The sequence below is a fragment of the Protopterus annectens genome, chromosome 3.part0 (assembly GCF_019279795.1).
Source record: "Protopterus annectens isolate FY-2018-M chromosome 3.part0, PAN1.0, whole genome shotgun sequence".
NCBI classification, from domain to species: domain Eukaryota; kingdom Metazoa; phylum Chordata; order Ceratodontiformes; family Protopteridae; genus Protopterus; species Protopterus annectens.
Window position 1 is genome coordinate 1,527,384,480 of NC_056731.1, and position 18,839 is coordinate 1,527,403,318.

General features: G+C 44.5%; 1 protein-coding gene across 1 annotated transcript in view; it reads right to left on the minus strand.

Annotated features, from left to right (window-relative positions):
- The window catches only part of LPIN2 (lipin 2), a 1,688,564-nt gene that overhangs the window by 579,125 nt on the left and 1,090,600 nt on the right, over positions 1 to 18,839 (minus strand). The gene's annotated exons all lie outside the window — the stretch shown is intronic.

Sequence of the window (18,839 nt, forward strand, 5' to 3'; positions counted from 1 at the left end):
CCAGTGCTGTCGAGGCCAATCTGGAGCTATTAAAATCATCTTTGGCTTGTCCTGTCTGGCCTTTAGAAGTACCTTTGGGAGGAGAGGCAGAGGTGGAAAGGCATACACATGAAGATTGCTCCAATTGAAAGAAAGAGCATCCACTTTCCAAGCTGTGGGATGAAACCTTTTTGTGCAAAACTTTGGCAGCTGGTAGTTTAGTGGAGAAGCGAACAGATCTATGTCTGGAGTTCCCCATGACACTGTCAATTTCTGAAACACTTGAGGATCCAATTTCCACTCGTGGGGATCCATAATTCGTCTGCTCAACACATCTGCTAAGGAGTTTTGTGCTCCCGGCAGAAACCTTGCCTGAAGATTTAGCTGTAAACTGAGAGCAGTCTCCCACAAAATCATTGCTTGTCTGCATAGAGGATAAGAATGTGTTCCCCCTTGCTTGTTGATGTACCACATGACAGTTGTGTTGTCTGTTGGAACCAACACCTGCCCTGGAAGAAGTAAATCCTTGAAAGCTATTAATGCAAATTGGACTGCTAACATCTCCTTCAAGTTGATATGTAGATGTTGTAGTCTGGCAGGCCACGTGTCTTGTATCCACTTTCCATTTAGATGAGCTCCCCAAGCTTTTTCTGAGGCATCTGTCGTTAGAATCTGACTCGCCTCTGGCCGGGTCACAGAGAGTCCCTTGTTTAGGTGACATTCCTGAGCCCACCACAAAAATTCCTTTTGAATGCAAGGTATTATCTGAATGACAGTGTCCATATCTTGGCAGTGCTGTGTCCATACATTTTTGAGATACCATTGTAGCTTCCTCATATGCAGTTTGGCATTGGGAAGCACCAGAATACAAGATGCCATGAACCCCAAGGCTTGAAGGACTGTCCTTGCAGTCAGCCTGGACTGATGAGACAATTGATGGAAGTAAAGGGAAAGATTCTTTTGTTTGTCCGGGGTCAAGAGGCCATCTGGGATGCTGTATTCAGTCTCACACCCAGAAAGCACATGTCCTGAGAGGGTACTAGACTGGACTTTATTTCGTTCACAGAATACCCCAGGCATCTTAGCACTGCTATCACATATTGCAGATGATGAAGAAGTTCGTCCTTTCCTTGGGCCAGAATCAGGCAATCGTCCAAATAAGGATAGATCTGTATTCCTTTTAGCCTGAAGAAAGCTATCACTGGAGCCAGGACCTTCGTGAACACTCTGGGTGCAGTAGATAAGCCAAAGGGCAATGCAGAGAACTGATAATGAGAAGTCCCAGCTCGAAAACGCAGATACTTCCTGCAACTTAGCCTGATAGGAACATGAAGGTAAGCCTCCTTGAGATCCAGAGTCACCATCCAGTGATCTTTGCCCAGCAGAGGTAAAAGCTGTTGTAACGTCAACATTTTGAACTTGGGAATGTCCAGATAAGTGTTGAGGATAGATAAATCCAAAATTGGTCTCCACGTGTTCCCCTTCTTTGGTACTAGGAACAGGCGAGAATAAAATCCTAGGCCCACTTCTGGCAGAGGGACCGGCTGTATGGCCCCTATTTGAAGCAGCAGAGAAATTTGTTTGTGAGCCTCTATTCTTTGCTGAGGAGGAACGTCTGGCATGCCTTTGAAAGGAGGCAAGGTATGGAAATAAAACCTGTAACCTTGGTGTATGATATCCAATACCCATCTGTCCTGGGTAATTAAACTCCAATTTTCTTTGAAGAGTGCCAACCTTCCTCCCAAAGGCGCTGCCAGACAAGAAGGCTCTGGCAGCTGAAAAGGTAGGTCATTGGGCCTGTTTACGAAAGGACCGGCCCCTGCCCTCACCGAAGACTGTGCAGGTGAACTCCCTGTTCTAGGTCTGAAAGAGCCCTGAGCTCTGCCCCTACCACGTCTAGATCTCTCCCTAGACTGTGAATCATAAGAAGGGTACGTCCACCCCTTAGCAGGCCAATTCCTACTAAACTTCGGAGGCTGAACTTGCAAAAAATCTTTAACAGTCTGCATAGACTTAGCCTTGTCTTCCATTTTCTTTAAGACTGCCTCCACAGGTGAACCAAACAACACATCAGACTGCAAAGGAGCATCTAAAATCCTAGTCTTAACATGGTCAGATAAATTCTGATCCCTCAGCCAGGCGTGCCTGCGAAGAACTGACCCAGTGGCAGCCACCCTAGACGAGGCCTGTACAGCATCAAAACCACATTGTAAAGAATGCTTACCCACCTGTTCAGAAACATGTAACAAATCTTGTAATTCTTTACACTCAATGCCTTCCGCCAGAGCAGCTACCTTAGACTTCAATTGAGAAAGAAGATAGTTTTGATATTTCAACATGTGAAACTGGCAATTCAAAGCCCTCATAGCTAAGGTGGAATAAGTATAGACTTTCTTTCCCCATCTATCCAAAGCTCTGGCCTCTTTATCTGGAGGAACCGGATTTTTTACAACAGAGGCCTTGACGCCCTTAGGTCCCTGACTAACAGTTTCTGGGTCCGCCCTAGGACTCTTATAAAGATATTTATGAGCTTCAGGCACCCTGTAATACCTGTCCGGCTTAACAGGAGCAGGAGGCAAAGAATCAGGATTAAGTGAAGCCTCTGCAAACACATCTTCCACAACATCCAGAACAGGTGGTATAGCCAACGGCCTATGCTGGGGTAAAAGCAAAAATTCCCTAAGCCTTTTCCTGGAATCAGAGAAGTCCTGACCTTCCCACTTAAAATGTTCCCTCATGGAATGAAGAGTCTCTGAAAAGAAAAATCCTCTGGAGGAGAAGCAGAAGGAGTAGAATCATCCACATCAGAATCAGAATAAGGAGAATACTCCTGCAAGTCTTCAGTCGAAGACTCTGAAACATCCGAAGCCTGCTCAAAACTCCCCAACTCTGGTTCCACCCTAGGCCTCTTATCAGGAGGGGGCAAAGAACCTCTAATCAAAGTAATTAAATCTTCTGCCATTTTAAGCATGTGCTTCTTGGGCACAGATCCTGATGAACTAGGAGTGACACCAACAGAAGCTAAACCTGGCCTGCCTCTGGGAGAAGCCTTGGAAACAGAAGGAGAGGGCCTAACCACCCTAGGAAGGGAGGGGAGTACAGTAACCTGAGAAGCCCCTTCAGCCCGACTTGCCTCCTGAGAGGCCACATCCTGCAATATCAAAGTCTCCCCCTGGGACTCCAGAGAAGCCTCCGGCGGAACCACCGGTTCCACTGACGCCTCTAAAGAACCGGCGTCCGGTACGGACGACTCTTCTTGCCTGGGTTTAGCTGCTTTGTCTTTGCGCTTCTTCGAAGAAGCGGGCGTCGGAGCATCCGACGGCATATTATAATTGCACCGCTTCCCGAAGACCAACCTGGCACAATCTAACCTTCGCTTAATGGTGCGCTTATTGAACCTAGCACAAAAGTGACACCCAACAACGTCGTGCTCAGGCCCCAAACAAGGAATACACAAAGTATGATAATCTCTATGCGGTATCTGTTTCCCACAAGAAATACAGTTATTCACTTTTTCTGACATCCGGTAAACCACTGAGGCAAGAAAAAACTAAAATATTCCCCAACGGGGTACTTAGCCAACTTTGACTCGGTCTGAAACTCCGAATTCGAAAAATTTCAGAACGCCGAACGGCACTTGCAACGCTGCTTCTGCATCGGACCATGCGGCAAAAAAGACTGAGGATATGACGTCGGTCATGCGCATTTGTACCCTGACGTCCTGATGTCAGTCTTAAGCGCCTTGACCGACGTCAGCCTAATACTTTGATATTCGGGCCGACCGAGGGCAGCAGCGGACTACCCAAGTGTAAGGACTGCAGCAATGTGAGATGAAGAACATCATTAAAGGTTTATTAACTAGTAAATGGTAAGCGCTTTCGCAACTCTCAGTTACTTCTTCTGACCATAAAAAAGCACACTAAAAACATCTTCATATAGTTGCAGCAATTAAACAAAACATCTAATAAATAACAAGGAATAGTTGACAATCCAAAAATTAACTGTACATGATTACTAATCTTAATTTTCTAACCTACCAATCACATGAAATTATACAAAGACTTATCCTATTAGAATTATTTCTAAATTCTGACGTCCAATCAGAAAGCAGTAATCTCAGTAATGTAGTGCTACAGCGTACCCTTATTAGAACACTTGTTATTGGGCAACTAGCTTAAAATGTGTTTATCACATCAGTCTGTCTTGCATATATTATCTCATAAACCAAATGCTTTAGGTTTCTTAAAACATAACATAATATACATACAAGTAAATTATTTATAAAAATCTTCTTTTTTCAGGTTGTCACATCATTCTCTTTAAAATACTTGTTAAAAAAAACTCATAAAAAAATAATCTCGTAAAATAACTAATTAGAACTTTGCATAAGGATATTGACAAATGACAGCAACACAAATTGTTTTTACACCAGCCAGTGAGTATGGCCGAGGGATTTACACAAGTCAAATTGGATTATAACCCGAATAGAAGGGACGACAACTTGGATTCTATGGAAGCTAGCAACATCACTAGAGACGCAGAATGCAATGGGAAGATTTCCAAATGGTTTAATGATATGCTAAGATCGAAAGACAATCCTTTACTATATTTGCCACCATAGGACAGACAAATGCAGAGCATACTGAAGGTACAGACTTTATTTAAAAATGACATGTACAAATTGGAAGATAAGCTATAAGAGATATCAGATACAAAGATTACACCTTGAGGCATGTCTTAGGTTCCCAGTTGTACCTAGAGGACTACATGTCCTTAATATGGCTCAGCTATGGTGAACATCATCCTGAATTACTAAAATCATGGCAACAAACTTGGATGCCAGTAATAATTACATGAAGCTGCTAATAAAGTTTTTTACAGCTGAAGAAAGCAGGTTAATGGACAGTATAACAGCATGTCAATCTCATTTATGTGATCAATTTCCACATAAGCTGGTTGACAACAGAATTACAGAGCTGATCGATACAGAAAAAGCCGTTCCGAATGAAAGCGAAAAAGTTAGAGTCATCTGTGACTATAAGAAAGGCCATGTATTTGCACAGCCTAGGATACAAGGAACAAAAATGGATATGACTAAGAAGGATAATATGGCTAATAAGAGTATACCTGCAAGTAATCAAACCCTTAATACAATAATTACGACTGTAGAGATGTGTAATGGACACAAACGAGCAAGTGAAGAGTCCCTTATCGATGTTACCACAGAGAGATATGAGAGTTCCAAAATCTCCCTCTACATCAGAACAGCAACCAGTGGTGAGACCTAAAGACTTTAGGCATACAACACTAACTCAAGAACAGGTTTTTCTCAGACTACCATTACCAAACAACAAGGAATTAAAACATCGTAGCCACTCAAGAAGTTGAGGAGAAAAGAGGTAATATATATAAGCCACAATGGTTCAACACAGACTATCAAGGGAATATGGAAAATGGGGGGAAAATCATTAGTATGGAATACAGCTAAACACCAACTCACATCAGATGAACTTTCAATTTTACAAAAAGGACCATCTTTTATACCATCTCAATCTACTTGATTTAAAATTATTGTTACGTAATGTTATGTTCAAAATTAACTATGGGGTTTTACAAAATAATATAACTACTTATAAAAAACCTAGCACTTTGGTTCCAGTACTACACCCATTGTTAGATGCCTTTTTGAAAATTTGCACTAATGAAATCTATGATTTGTATAATAGAAGTAAGAAAACTAGAAGGCAGAAAAATATTACATTTAATGACAGGAAAGCACTTAATCTATTATGTAACAATAATGACAGTTATTAAACCTGCTGATAAAGGTGGTCCCACAGTAGTCATGGACATAGTTTATTATGATCAAACCATGACGGATATGTTGATGGATACAACTGCATATAGAGAAATTACATTGCAGTATATAAATATACAAAAAATATACAGCAAATGATAGAAGAATTGGTAGCCCTAAGGAGATAACAGCAGAATTAGCTGAATACTTTAAGACAGATATCTTACAGTACCCATTTATTCAAGGAATCCTTAAAATTCATAAGGACTTGATAAAACCAACTTTAAGACCTACAGTGGATGGGGCTGAGCCGTTTTCAATCTATACAGAGAAACATCTACGTCCAGTACTAAATACTAACCAATATATTCTACAGGACATGAAACAATTCCTACAAGTCTTACTTCAGTTGGAAAGTAATAGATATGATATAGCTAGCATACATCTTATAACTATGGATGTAAGTCTATTTACTATCATTCCAAATGAAGGAACCAGATCTATTATTAGGTATTTATAGCAATATAATAGCTATGACAATAAACTGATTCAAAGAATAGCCACTTATATGAATATAGTTTTGTCTTTGTATTTAACGGGAAGTTTGTGCATGTCTTCCGGCTTTTTTCAGCTAGGGGTCGCCACAGCAGAACTCTGGTCCGCTAATGATTGGTAGTTGACTTTTACGTGCCGAGTTACCAGCCCTGACGCACAACCTTCAACGAAGGTACGCCCATTCACGCATGTCTACACGCAGAAGACGCTCTAGCTGAGAATCGAACTGGACAGCGTCTTACTGTGAGGCGACAATGATACCGCACAGCACCACCACCGCACTTTTTACAATTAGATGGTGTAGCTATGGGCACAGCTTGTGCCTAAAGCTACGCCAACATGGTAATGGCTATATGGGAAGTTTTAAGCAAAAAGAGAACATGTATTTTTATGTAATAGGCCAGTGTGTTTTTTTGATAGGCTGACGTTGCAAAAAGGGACTTCTCATTGGTATATACTTTAGAACCAATAGAAAGTTAACACAAAGTAATTCATCCAGTCGCGTGTTTAGTATAACGATTGGCTGAATAGAGGAATAACTAATGCTCATTGGCTGCAACAAATTCTTTACAAGATTATGTTATTATTAGTTACAAGAGATGAATATGACTATTGTAGCGAGTGAAAATATTAAGGGGGATGTAATACTAAAAATTAATTTCAAGTGGTTTGTTGGTACACATTCTTTATAGAATGCAATAAACCAAGAAATGAGGCACTGGGAGAGTCAAGAGCAAGAAACCAACTGACTGTGAACAAAGGAGTTAATAAGTTGAAGCGCTTTTCGTTTGCTGTCTTTAGCAAACTTCTTCAAAACTAACAATCTACAAATTAAAAATCTAACACCGGTTTAAATAGTCACTGTAATTAAACTAATTACAGCCAAACCAATCATCGCTTAAAACAGTGTGTCACCTTCTCTTCCAAACTTTTCTCTTAAAAAACATACATTCACAAATAAATACAAGTATAATAAGTAAAAAATGCATATATAAAGTTCCAAATATAAATATATCATTTAGTACAAAAAATATGCACTCGTTGTCTAGCAATAACACAAGTACAACCAGTATTTCAAATGGTTGATAATAAAGTATTAAGAAGTATACCAAAGTGTTGACATAATAATGCCCTATTCAAATAAGTTATGCACTCTTTAGTGCATAACTTATTTGAATAGGGCATTATTATGTCAACACTTTGGTATACTTCTTAATACATTATTATAAACCGTTTGAAATACTGGTTGTACTTGTTATTGCTAGACAACGAGTACATATTTTTAGTACTAAATGATATATTTATATTTGGAACTTTATATATGCATTTTTTACTTATACTTGTATTTATTTGTGAATGTATTTTTTTTGTGAATGTATGCTTTTTAAGAGAAAAGTTTGGAAGAGAAGGTGACACGCTGTTTTAAGCGATGATTGGTTTGGCTGTAATTAGTCTAAAGGCAGTGACTATTTAAACCTGTACTAGATATTTAATTTGTAGATTGTTAGTTCTGAAGAAGTTTGCTAAAGACAGCAAAGGAAAAGCGCTTCAACTTATTAAATCCTTTGTTCACAGTCAGTTGGTTTTGTGCTCTTAACTCTCCCAGTGCCTCATTTCTTGGTTTATTGTCTGCAGTCACTGTTGGTTTTTGGTTCGTATCTTTATAGAATGCCTCTGAGTTATCAGACTGAATTAGAAATTGGATGACAACTCGTCCCTAGACGCTCGAGGAAACTATAGAGTGAAATCAGTTACAGCTTTGATGAGATCCTTTATATGATGTCCTTCGTGGTTTACTGTTGCAGTCATGACTATAGGATTCTTCCTGCCAGCAGCAGCCCCCGATCGGCCAGAGTCCCAAAGTCTGGATCGGGCGTCAGCTGAGGTCGCTTTTATCCTGACGTTGATGCGCCAGAAGGTATAAAGACCTCAGCTGACGCCATTTCCCCAGTCTTTCTTGCTGCGCGGTACCCTTTGCAGTTCAATGATGCTGGTCGGCCTGTTCCTATTTGTTTTTGGATTTAATCCCAGGATTTTCGTTTTATAAGTTAAGTACCCCATTGGGGAGGTCTTTTTCTTGTTCCAGTCAGATGTCAGAAAAAGTTAATAATTGTATTTCTTGTGGGAAGCAATTACCTCATAGGGATTTTCACTCTTACTGTATTCCCTGCCTGGGTCCTGACCACGAAGTTGCTAATTGTGCGTTTTGTGCTAGATTTAATCAGCGTACTATTAGGCATAGATATAACTTTGGCTTTTACTATTTTGGAAAAAGGTTTAATTATAACATGTCTTCGGATTCTTTTCCGGCTTCTGGGGTGCGCAAGAGGCGTAAGGATGCAGACAGGCCTCCGAGGTCCACAGCAAAGGATGTTACTCAGTTATTGCCAGTTGCTGGTTCGTCTGTCGTCAGTGAGGCGCCTTTGCAGCCCCTGTCGTCCGCCTCTTTTGAACCAATTGCCTGTACCAACTCCGGTGTGGAGCTGATGGGGTCTTCAGAATTGCCAGGGACTGGCCCTTCGGATACTGCTCCCTCAGTTGGGTCCGGAGCCGGTAGGTAGGTACCGGCTTCTGAGGGAGTTCTCAGGCCTTCACAGCTTCCTGTAAATGTGGATTCAGTTTTACATTCAAAGACAAAGTCTAAGGCTCCAGCTAAAGTGAAATGGCAAGCACAGGCACCTTTTGATCAGGGTCATAGGCCTCAGAGGCAGATGCTTAGGATGGCTGAAGATCTCAACTATGATCAGGGGTTCACATCCCCCTCCTGACAAGAGCCTAGAATACAGTCAGATTATGGTTCTTCAGACCAAATTTCTGTTTCTTCTGCTCCTTCCCTTGTGCAGGATTATTCTTTTCCTCCTTATGAGGATTCTGATGCTGAAGATTCCTTTCCTTCAGCCTCTCCTCCTGAGAATTATTCTTTTGGTGAAACTTTGCATAATATGAGGGTGCATTTTCACTGGGAAGGGCAGGAATTTTCTGAATCCAAGAAAAGGTTTAGGGATTTTCTTCTCCCACAGCATAGGTCTCTGGCTATTCCCCCTGTATTGCACATTGTAGATTATGTTTTTTTGGAAGCTTCTCTCTCTCCCGATTCTTTTCCCACTGCTCCAGTCAAACTGGATAGGTATTATAGGGTTCCAGATTCTCACAAGTTTCTTTTTAAGAATATTTCACCTGATCTGGAAACAATTTCTCAGGGTCCTAAGGGTGTTAAAGCGGCCTCTGCTAAAAATCCTACTCCCTCTGACAGAGTCCAGGGCTTTGGAGAGATGGGGTAAAAAAGTTTATACTTCTGCTACACTGTCTATTAGGGCTTTGAACTGTCAATTTCATATGCTGAAGTATCAGCAATACCTTTTGTCTGTATTTAAACAAAAGATGTCAGCTGTTTCTATTGCTGCGGATAATCAGGAGTTACAGGATTTATTGCATGCTATTGAACAGGTGGATAAACATACCCTGCATTGTGGTTTTGATTTTTTGGAAGCTTCTTGTAGGGCTGCAACAACTGGCGCAGTTATTAGAAGACATGCTTGGTTAAAGGAACAAAGCTTGCCGGATCAGGTTAAAGCCAAACTTTTGGATGCCCCTTTGCAGCACGATGTTCTGTTTGGGTCCAAAGCTGAAGAGATATTAAAGAAAATGGAGGGCAAAGCCAAATCTATGCAGACTGTTAAGGATTTTCTACAGGTGCAACCTCCTAGATTTAGCAGACACTGGCCTGCTAAACCTTGGTCCTTTCCGGGCTCGGACAGGTCTCAGAGAGGCAGATTCAGGCATTCCAGAGGTAGGGGACAGGCACAGACCCATTTTAGGAATAGGCAGTGAAGTGCCCCCTCTCCCAAGGGAGGTGAAGATAAGTCTCAACCCTACCGAAAACAGTCTTTATGACTCTCCCTTTCTGGTTCCAGGGGCTCCTCTCCTGGAAGCACCTTTGGGAGGAAGGATTTTTCTTTTTAATCAAAACTGGAGCCACATAACCAGGGACAAATGGGTTCTGGACATAGTCTCAAGAGATTACAGATTTCATTTCCACACCTTGCCAAAACCGAACGGTTGGCCAGATCTGCCAAACCATCAGTGGGCAGAGGTGCAACGGCAGGTTCAGTCCCTCCTGGCTATGAGGGCGATAGAATTGGTACCAAATTTAGAAATAGGGCAAGGTTTTTATTCCAGACTTTTCCTGGTTCCCAGGAAGGAAAATTTGTGGAGACCAATCCTGGACCTTTCTGTACTAAACACCTTCCTAGATATACCAAAATTCAAGATGCTCACTCTGCAGCAGCTGCTGCCTATGTTGGGTAAGAACGCTTGGACGGTGACTTTGGACTTAAAAGAAGCTTACCTGCATATTCCTATAAGGCAAGAGTGCAGAAGGTATCTGCGTTTCAAAGCGGGCTCGAAGCATTACCAGTTCTCTGTGCTGCCTTTTGGCTTATCTACTGCGCCCAGGGTCTTTACAAAGTGCCTGGCACCAGTAATGGCGTTTTGCAGACAGAAGGGGATTCAAATATACCCTTATCTGGATGACTGTCTTATTCAAGCGGACAACAAAGACATTCTACTTCGGCATCTAGCTTTTGTGCAGCATCTTCTTCAGTACCTCGGTTTCACAGTGAATCTAAAGAAATCAAATCTGGTACCCACACAACAGATTACTTTCCTGGGTGCTCTTCTGAGTACTACAATCCAGATGGCTTCCTTGATACCAGACAAAAAAGTGCAACTGGCTTCTTCTTTCCGACACCTGGCTTCAATGAAACAGCTGACTGCAAGAAAAATTCTGCAGGCTTTGGGTTACATGGCTTCCTGCATTCTACTAATACCATATGCAAGACTGCATATGAGGAAACTGCAGTGGTACCTTAAGAGTGTATGGTCTCAGCATTACCACAGTTTGGAAACAGTGATCACGATTTTGCCTTGTCCCCAGCAAGAGTTTCTATGGTGGGCAGAAGCCTGTCTACAGAACAAGGGGAAGCCTTTTTGTCCTCCACTGACCAACCAAGTTCTGACAATGGATGCTTCAGATTATGCCTGGGGAGCCCACATGTACAGGAGATGTCTTCAGGGTGTTTGGACAAAGGAGCAAACACACCTGCACATAAATTTGAAGGAGATGCTAGCTGTACAGAATGCCCTGATAGCCTTCAGGGACCTCCTTCTACCAGGACAATTGTTGATACAGACAGACAACACTACAGTGATGTGGTACATAAACAGGCAGGGGGGCTCTCACTCTTACCCCCTGTGCAGATTAGCCATGATTCTATGGTACACTGCTCTGACCTGCAGTGTCGACTTACAAGCGCAATTCCTGCCAGGAAAAGACAACACTCTGGCAGACACATCGAGCAGATGCATTTCGGATCCACACGAATGGATGTTGGATGTTCGGATATTCAGGCTGATTATAAAGGCGTGGGGATGTCCGGACATAGATCTCTCTGCATCCCCTCAGAATCATCAACTTCCAACATTCTGCACAAGGACCTTCCACAAACTAGCATGGAAAGTGGATGCCCTTTCATTCAGTTGGAAACACCTCTCAGTATATGCTTTTCCTCCTTTTCCTCTTCTACCTCGGGTATTTCTGAAGATAAATCAGGACAGATTGCAAATGATTTTACTGGCTCCCAATTGGCCTCAGCAATTCTGGTATTCCACTCTGATGAACCTGGTTCAGCAGCCTCCCTGGATTCTGCCTCAAATCCCTCATCTACTGTCTCAATGGGCCAGCCGGATACTGCACAGTCATGTCAAAACTCTGAATCTAGCTGCCTGGCGGATCCAGGGTCTGTAAACACCTCTACCCTTTCCAAACAGGTAATGGATGTAACTCCTTGAAGCTAGACAGCCCAGCACTAGAAAATCTTATGTGGGTAAATGGAAAAGATTTTGCTCCTGGAATCAAGTCCAGGGTGGTGATTCTGCTGTTCCGGACATTCCTCTGATTTTACAGTATCTGACAGAGTTGTTACATACGGGCCTATCTTTTTCGTCTGTTAAGCTTCATGCTTCTGCTATTTCTGCACATTACGATACAGATCCTCCGATTTTTTCTCATCCATTACTTAAACAATTTCTTAGAGGGGCTAAGAATATTCGGCCCCCTATGAGGGCTCCTGTTCCCACACTTGGGATTTTAACTATGTTTTGGAGAAATTAACCTAGTCTCCTTTTGAACCTGCAGCTTCCACGGATTTGAAATTTTTGTCTTGGAAAATGAGAAGTTATGTACCTACCATAACGTTCCATGTTAGTTGTCTTCTCTCGCCTTCTTTCTTGCTTGATGGGTTCGGAGCCGATCCTCGGCTCCGACTCGGCACTTGCTAAGCTCGAGAGTCACTTTTACCAGCTCGAGGCAGCCCCATATCCCATGATGCAAGGCGGTAAGTACCCAGATCTCGTTTGATGACAAAAGGGCAATAGCACCAAGCATAATATCTTCCCAAAGGAAGAAAGAAGGAGAGAAAAACCTGAAGGATGGTAGAAGGACCAGTTCTGTATGGTCTTCAGAAGTATAATTCCTTGTAGAGAAAGGTCTGTCCAGGCCTGGGGGAAGGAGGGAGGGTCGCAAGAAAGAAGGCGAGAAGACAACTAACATGGAACGTTATGGTAGGTACATAACTTCTCAATGTTAAGTTGTCAATCTCGCCTTCATTCTTGCTTGATGGGACCGCGTCCCTAGCACCTCTATCCTGGGTGGCTCAATGGAACAGACTCTTGAGAACTGTAGAGCCAAAACTGGCTCTGTCCCTGGAGGCCAAATCCAATTTGTAATGGGAAACAAATGTATGAGGAGTGGCCCAAGTGGCTGCTGCACAAATAGTGTCTAAAGGAAGTCTAGCTTGAAAGGCTGTGGAAGTAGCTAAGCTTCTGGTGGAATGTGCTTTAGGTTTCGAGCACAGCTGTTTTTCCCTGAGCCGATAAATTTCAGAGATGACAGAAGAAAGCCATCTAGACAAGGTCACTTTTGAGACAGGAAGGCCTTTCTTGTTATCAGCATAGGAAACAAAGAGTTGATCGGATTTCCTGAATTGTTTTGTTCTGTCCAAATAATATCTGAGTTGGCGGTGGACATCAAGATAATGTAATTTTTGTTCCGATCTGTTTGAATAGTTTGGAAAAATACAGGAGATCAATGGCTTGATTCAAATTAGTCTTTGAGGCGACCTTAGGCAAAAGGTCGGATTAGTTCTCAATGATACTCTGTCTTTGTGGAAGACCAAATAGGGGGGGTGAACAGATAGAGCATGAAGTTCAGACACCCTCCTAGCCGATGTAATAGCAACCAGGAATAAAGTTTTCCATGAAAGAAATTTCAGGGAACAAGAAACAGCTGGCTCGAAGGGGGGAAGAATCAAGGATGTCAGCACTAAATTTAGGTCCCATTGAGGAGGACTCCTGACTGGAGGCTTCAGGAGGAAAATTCCTTTCAAGAAGGCTCTACAAAGCCTGTGGGACATAATGTTGTGATCTGCGAACCCGACATGAAAGTTCGAGATAGCAGCCAACTGAACTTTGACTGTGGAAGAAGAGGAGCCCGCGTGAAAAATCTCCGCTAAGAAATCCAAAACTGCTTGAACTGGAGCAGTGAAGGGATCAATATTCTTGGCTTTAGCCCAATAAGAAAAACGTTTCCATTTGCTAGTATAAATCCTCCTGGTAGAGGATTTTAAGGAAGCTACTATGATGTCTCTAACAGGGTTAGAGATCATAGGAAGCCTGGCTAAGGAAGGAAGTGGAGCAACCATGCTGTGAGGTTGAGAGAAGGGATAGACCGGTGCAGCTGACCGGATTGGTGAATCAGAAGATCTGGCACTGGGTCCAGATGCTACGGCTGCACCAAAAGGTGACGATGGAGGAACGGAAACCAAATTTGTCGAGGCCAATAAGGAGCAATGAGAATCAATTTGGCTCTCAAAATGGTTGCTTTCTGGATAACTTGAGGGATCAGAGGAAATGGAGGGAAGGCATAAAGAAGTCCCTGGGGCCAATCCTGGGTCAGAGCGTCTCTGGGGGGATGGCCTGGCAGTGGGAAGAGAGAGAAGAAGTCTGGGCATTTGTTGTTTTGGGGAGTAGCAAAAAGATCGCAACATGGGCGACCCCATTCCAGAAAAATCTCTTCCACTATAGATTGTTTGAGAGACCACTCGTGAGGCATGAGAATAGCTCTGCTCAATCTGTCCGCTAAAATGTTGGTTTTCCCAAGGATGTGCGTTGCTACCAGAAACCGATGAGAGAAGATTGCCCATTGCCAAAGTCTGAGCGCTTCTCGACACAAGGGGTAGGACTTGGTTCCGCCCTGTTTGTTGATATACCAAACTACAGACATGTTGTCTGTGTGGACTGCAATTGTCCCCAAGGGAAGAAAGTCGTTGAGGGCTTGCAACGTTAAAAGCACTGCTCTCATCTCTAGGACATTTATGTGCAGGTGGTATTCGAAAGGTTGCCACGTCCCATGAACCATCCTGCCCTGATAATGCCCCCCCCCCACCCGATCAGGGAGGCATCCGTAGTGACAGTGGCTACCGGGGATGGGGGTACAAAGTGTCTGCCTTGGTGAATCTGGGGAGAAGTGATCCACCAAGCAAGATGATTCTTGCAAATCTGTGTCACCAGTATTTGGTGACGCATTGGAAGTTGTTGGTAAGACCACTGAGTGAACAACATCCATTGAAGAAGGCGCATATAGAAGCGAGCCAGGGTAAGAAGGGTAATGGCCGCAGCCATGAGGCCCAACACCTTTAGAACCATTCTGGCCTGTACCTTCTTGCTGGCTAGAATGATCCTGACGTGACTTTGAATGTCTGAGATTCTTTGATCTGTAAGGGTAGCTGACATCCGAACAGTGTTTAAGTTTGCGCCTATGAAAGTAATAGACTGGCAGGGCAATAAGGATGATTTTTCGGAGTTGATCGAGATGCCCAATTGAGAACAAAGATTTATTGTGTAATCCCTGGCTTGAAGAAGCTGATGCCTGGTGGTGGCTGAAAGGAGCCAGTTGTCGAGATACGGAAACACCTGGAATCCTTGACGTCTCAGGTGAGCCGTGACCACTGCCATACATTTGGTGAACACTCTGGGGGCTGTAGTGAGACCAAAGGGCAGGGCTCTGAACTGGAAATGACTGGACCCCAGCCGAAAGCGGAGAAATCTCCTGGAGCGTCTGTGAATTTTTATGTGATAGTACGCATCCTGATGATCTATTGAGCACATCCAGTTGTCCTTCTGTAAGAAGGGCAGAATTGACTGAAGAGTGACCATTCGGAATCTTGTCTTCCTCACAGACTTGTTGAGTCTGCTGAGATCCAATATTGGTCTCCAGTCTCCCGTCTTCTTGGGGACCAAAAGAACCTTGAGTAGATTCCGGCTCTGAATGATCTGTTGTAACTGGCTGAATGGCTCTTTTTTGCAGAAGTTTTAAGACTTCTAACTCTGCAATTTCCCTTAGACCGGGTGGTACATCTGGAAGGGAATTTGAGTGAGAGAAAGGACTTTCCTCGAAAGGAATTTTGTAACCCTCGGATATGATCGACTGTACCCATCTGTCTTGAGTGAGGGAACGCCAGGCTTCTGGGTACAGCGATAGTCTTCCCCCGACTGCCTCCAAGGATGGACAGTCGGGCAACATCTCAGGGATGCTGAAAGGGCTCGTCAGAGAGAGGCTCTCTGCTTCCCTGGTTCTGTGGACCCCCTCTGCCTCTAGAGCGGCGTCTGTTATTGTTACCCCCTCTGCCTCTAGGGGTAAACTGACCACGTGAATCCGGCGTGACTCCTTGGGATTTGCGGAACCACATTTTGCCTCCCTTCTGTCCTTTGGGGTAAGGTCTAGAAGGGGTGGAAAAACGGACCCCTACGGCAGAAAGAGTCTTGCCGTCCTGCTCACACTTGGTCAACGTTTCCTTCACTTGAGGTCCAAACAAAGCTGAACCATCAAAGGGAGAGTTTGTGAAGGACGCCTTAAAGGGATCTGCAAAATTACAGAGCCGCATCCAGGCTTGGCGTCTAAGAGCCACACCTGTACCTGCGGCCCTACTCGCTCCATCTGCTGCATAGGATATCAGTCGCATGGAGGAGTTAGCAATAGAATTAAGGGTTCCTAGCTGCGAAGCAATTTTTTCTTGAGCCCCAGCAGCTGTCGGATCCTGTACTACCTCACCTAGCTCCTTAAGGATATCCCTCTGGAGTCTGGTGAAGTGACATAGGTAGTTCAGCGAACGCATAGCAAAGGTCGCTGAAGAGAACATCCGCTTACCATACCTATCCATAGTCCTAGAGTCCTTATTAGGAGGATGGACAGGAACGGAAGGATCTGCAAGTTCCTTTTTAGTGGCAGCCACCACCATGGCATCAGCAGGGACACCTTTCGTGAAGAATTGCTTGTCCGAAGGGGCAGTAATAAATTTAGAAGGCCTCCTAGGGACTGGCTCTACAGAGTCAGGAGCAGTCCAAGCCTTTCGAGCAATCACCTGCATAAGGGGGTCGAAAGGCGGAGACACCCAGGAGGTGGAGGGTCGAGATCCAAACGCCTCCAGGTATACCGACTCATCCTCAGAGGGATTATTGGAGGGCCAGTTTCCCCTCTGTTTAAGGAGTTCTAGGATGTCTGAAAAGGAGACATCCTCAGAGGGGGATCTTGGGGATCCCTCCGACTCATCTAAGTCGGTATCTGAAGTGATAGACTCAGGGGAGTCTACGTGTTTCCTCTTACAGGTCCTCTTGCGCGGAGGATCCCCTGACTGATCAGGAGAATCCTCGGAAGAGGGGGTTCTTCCCAGTGGGGAAACCTGAGGCGGAGGATCTCTGGGTCCGGGAGCAAGAGAAGTGGCAGAGATATCGACAGGCACCATAGAGGGAGGAGCTAAGGGAACAGACTGCTGGCCGAGTCCAGTGGCCAGCACACTCCATCACCTCGAAGGCTCCCCTCCCAGGGAGATCCGAGAGAACCCGTTCCGAAGAACCAGGAACTCCAGGGTCCACCGAGAGGGAAGGCTCCGAGGCAGATGTCTGAGCCGAGCTCACCAAGGCCGAGGCTCCAAGGGGAAGAGTGGGGTCAGACAAGGGTCCGATGCCACTCACCCCCTCGGAGGAGACCAGGGAAGCCCGACCACCGAATCCCTCTAAGGAAGGTCTCGAAGAGGAGATAAGAGTAGAGGCTGAAGGAGCAGAAGGGGGTATCTGTCCCTCAGCCGTAGCAGAAACCATTCCCGAAGACTCCAACTCCAAACTCTGGGGTAGAGTCGAAGGAGGAATTGCAATGGGGTGTGGACTAATAGTCGTCTGTTGAGATGGACTATGTAGCATCTGGGCCAGTGCCTGTGATTTTAATAATCTACTGACCACTCTCTCTAAATCATGGTCAGAAAGCCTGGATGACCTGGATGATCGGCTCCGATGGCTCCGTTCCGAGAGGAGAGGAGAGGAGATGCCGGAGCCGAGAGTATCGGTTCCAAGGAAGGGGACCTAGACTTCTTCCTCGAAGGAACCATCGGAGCCGACGAAACCATGGAAGCTGTCGGAGCTGACAACTTTTCGGCACAGACAGAAAGTTTCGATGCATCGGCTCCGGCCGGAGCCGATACTGACATAAATGTAAGGGTGTCGGAGCCGGTCGGCGCCGACACCGAAGCCTGAGCCACATGGTGATCGGAACCGATTGGAGCAGACACCGAAGTGGCCGAACCAGAATCGGCACCGATAGCCATCGGTGCCGAAGGTTTGTGCAAACCAGAATCGGCTCCAGCCAGAGCCGATCTCGACTCTGAAAGAGTCGGAGCCGAGGCCGCAGGCTTGGACACAGAAGCCTGGGCCTTGGAAGACTTAGAAGTCTTAGATGGAGCCGACTTAGCCGGAGAGCCCTCTGGCTTAAGTAGACCCCTCAAAATAAACTTATTTCTCCTTTCCTGCAGGACTCTCTGGCTAAAAGAATGACAAATCGCACAGGAGTCCTGCAGGTGGAGAGGTCCCAGGCAGTATAAGCAAGAAGTGTGACCGTCTGTCAGAGACATCTTCTGACAGCATGAGTCACACTTCTTAAAGCCCGAGACCCTTTCCTTAGACATGGTGTAAAACACACACACACACCTGTCCAAGAAAAATTATTATTATCCCAAAAGAAAAACTAATCTCTCACATACACACACACACACCCTAACAAGGGGGGGGGGGGAATGGGATGGGAGAAGGTCTGACTAAAAGTTTTAAGGAGAGAGGGAAATTCTAGTCAGAATGGGACTAAAACTAGTCTAAAACTATTAAAATTAAAGTTTAAGTAGAAAAAGGGGCAAAAACAGTAGTGTATAAATCACTTACCAGGAGCTGGTAAAAGGAGGACCTCATCAGCGAAGCGGCAAACGAGATCTGGGTACTTACCGCCTTGCATCATGGGATATGGGGCTGCCTCGAGCTGGTAAAAGTGACTCTCGAGCTTAGCAAGTGCAGAGTCAGAGCCGAGGATCGGCTCCGAACCCATCAAGCAAGAATGAAGGCGAGATTGACA